Below are 3,445 nucleotides of genomic sequence, written 5' to 3'. Positions count from 1 at the left end.
CAATAAGCAGAGCTCCGCTTGCCGGGGCGGCAGATATAAACTGACAGAGAATCCAGAAAACAATAACAGACGATCATTGTGTCTAAACTCAATAACAGCCGGCTCGGGTCGGGATGAATAGCAGCCGCCGCCTCACTGGCTGCATTTACATCTGGCAACAGATGATTTGAACCTGATTACTTTTACACCTGGCGTTGATACAGATCTGCATTTTTCACATAGAGATCCAGACACGTCCACCTTGTGTTTGCACGAGGCCAAACACCAACGGAACAAAGATGGAGGAGGGAGAAAGGAAGAAGAAGGCAGCCGAGTGTGAATCAGCTCTATTCTGTGTTTAGAGCAGCGAGGATCTTCGTCTCTGATCTCGTCTTCACTCGTCTTCACTCTACATCCATACGAGTGTCTTCAACAACGTCCACAGGTGAGGACTGAGGAGAAAAACTGACGTGACAGCTTCTCAAAGGTGAAACCAAATCACCTTGATCGCCCCCTGGTGGCTGGCTGTAGCATAGGTCACAAACCCTGCCTCCTCCGTGTTAGCAGATTTGACATCGACGATTCTTAAAAAGTGAAAATACACTTTGAATAAATGTTTCTGTAATAAAAGTAAGTTCTCAACATACTGTTTGTTAATGTTTCGGATCAATTTGATTTTAATTTGTTATGTGATGCTATAAAAACAATGTAGCTATTAGCTGGATCCATATATATTTATAGTCCAAGTGCAACTTCTACCTCAACTGGTCATCTTCCCTCTTCCCTGCTCTCCCTCTCTAATGCTTAACTGTCACTCATGTCCAGGATATTTTATATAGACACGTAGTCCATATTCATATACAGTCTGCGTTTGAAGCACCGTCTGAGGTTCGGCCAATTACATCACAATCTGGCGTGCATTTGTTCACCTGTACTCTTGTCTCTATCCGATTGCAGACCAGTCGCCCAAAAACCAGTTTAACCACCGGCCGTGTGCAGCAGGTGACTCCCTCAGCGAGCGCCACCGTGGCTCACCTGCCACGTGGAGCGCCGTGTTTACCTTCTGATCTGATCCCCAGCACCCGGGGTCAGGCACCAGCGTTTATCTGTTGAGTGTGTACACAGTGTTGAGCTGTGTGTCGAGCCATCTGTCTCCCAGTGCAGCTGTAATTCAGCTTTGATTTCACACGCGCTGTCTTTTTCTCTCTCTCCGTGGGAATGTGAAGAGGATAATCCTTCCATACAGTCGCAGACAATCCGGGAGACCGAGTGGACAAATGTTTCTGTCATTGTCACCAACCAGGCACAAGACATTTTCTGACCCCCCCCGGAAAACCCCTCTTGAGCCGAACCAGTGAATGTTTTCTTAAATGACAGATTTACACAAACTGTGGTTAAAAAGGAAAGTCACAGAACTTTTTTAATACCCGTCCCTTTTATTGGCCGGGAGAGGAAGTGAATCCCTCGTCAATGCTTCACGAGGAGACATCTTTTCAAACGTGAAGTTGAATCTGCCGTTTCATTTCCTGCAGGTTAATGGACGAGTGTCTCTCTCTCTCTCACGCGTGTCCGAGCTTATGTAACACACACTCGAGCTTTCAAGCAGAGAAGGAAACACAGCACGGGTTTGTGTATCAGTCACCTGGCGACTCGTGAATGGGCTTTCAGCTGCGCAGGGATTTCTGTATTTCAAGTTAGTTTAGCCTCCAGCTAAATTACAGAGCTTTCATTTGAAAAAAGTTGTGAAGTTGAGTCTGAGGATTGTTGTTTTCGATAGCGTGACAGACCTCTGTGCGTTAAGTTGACGGATAGATTCAATTTCACGTTATGATCCTGTTGGAAAAACCTGCGCAAATAAGTGATGAGCTATGTGTTGAGCTATTTCCGTCTGGAGCAAAGTGGTCGGAGCATCGTTAGCTGTATCCAGGAGAAACAACACAATGACAACAACAAGAGGCCCGTGATTCATTATTGGCTTTAAGTACACGGTGCCTCCATTTGGCGATCAGTCCTGTTTATCAGCTTCGGGCAGGTTTGTAATTAGGACGGCAATACCTCCAGGAGTACACTTTGACTTTTATTGCCCATTGAAATAGAAGACTTGCAGCCAGCAGCTCATTGACTTGCACTTAGAAGTGGACGGATTAAAGCTCAGCTATTTGTAATGCATCACAGGCATGCTGTAGTGTAATCTGTGGCAAATCGTACAGGAGCCTCAATGGGACATTCCAGCTCTTCCCTGCGGTGTTTGGCCATTATCTGTATCGTCTTTAGAAAAAGTTCAGATGTTCCTCTCCGCCTTGTTTGTCTGTTTAAATGAATTTAAGCCTCTTATTGTATCTGCAGTGGCAGATTTGTTTCCCCGGCACAAGCAAATCCTCCTATTTAGAGCAGAGTTTAAAGAAACAGAGAGACGGAGCTGAACTTTGCGAGCTCGGATTTCATCCCCCTGAAAGACTGAGCGCTCTTCCTGTTGGCTAATTGCTTGTTAGTGCTCCTGAACCACGAGGAGAACGAGTCACACGGGGCTACTTCAACAAAACACCCACACACGCAGCATCTGCAGCAGCACAGGCAGATATTGAGCCGCCCTGTCGTGTCGGCACCGTTTACAAGAAGTGGCCTCTGCTCCCTGAGACGTGTCGCGAAAGTCACAGCGCACAGATGAAAGCGTCCAAAAAAGAAATCACTTGACCGATCTCTGCTCAGATTGTTTGCTTTTCTCCCCGTGCACTTTCACTGTGTGTGCAAACTATAGTTCAGCAGCTCAGAGGAAAAACTTCAGCTTTTTTCAGAATCAGGACCCGCTGGCAATGACGGTGGCTCCTCCCTGCCAAGGTCCAATCAGAGCAAACAGGCAAAATGAACGTTTTTATGGAGCCGACGATAACGGCGGAGCCAGAGTTTGAAAGTAGCTGGCTGGAATTATCTGGTAGCGAGTCCTCGGAGTGATTAAGAGCAGGGAACGGCCGCCCCGACATTATATCTGGATGATCGAGCGGCAGCACCGAGGAACACCTGAGGCTTTTGGAAGCAGAGCACATTCGTCAGGATCTCCAGAGATTGTGAGGATCGCATAACAACTTCTGAGAAGCGACCACTGTTCAGCTGCTGTTCACATTCTCCCACTGACTAGGATGTATGGTTCTATTAAGCTGGATTTAAAAAAACAATGCTGGGGGGGGACGGGCTTCTGCCGCAGCACCGAGGACAATTTAGAGGCTGCTTGATTTAAAAGAAAATGTCCCTTTCAAGGCCGTGATGTCACTGTTCTTTTCTTTCAGTGCCTCTAAAACAAATCTTAATTTCCCTATGATCCGCCATGAGGCGTCAGCACCAGATGTTCGTGCACAAACTAAAGAATGAAAGTCAAGTTTTTGAGAGAGAGCGAGAGAGAGAGAGAGAGATGGATGCATTTCAAGCTGTTATAACTATAACGCCTGGCTGTCTTTGTGGATGGTAAAAA

Source organism: Pleuronectes platessa, chromosome 22 (genome assembly GCF_947347685.1).
Source record: "Pleuronectes platessa chromosome 22, fPlePla1.1, whole genome shotgun sequence".
Taxonomy (NCBI): domain Eukaryota; kingdom Metazoa; phylum Chordata; class Actinopteri; order Pleuronectiformes; family Pleuronectidae; genus Pleuronectes; species Pleuronectes platessa.
This window is presented reverse-complemented; position numbering follows the sequence as displayed.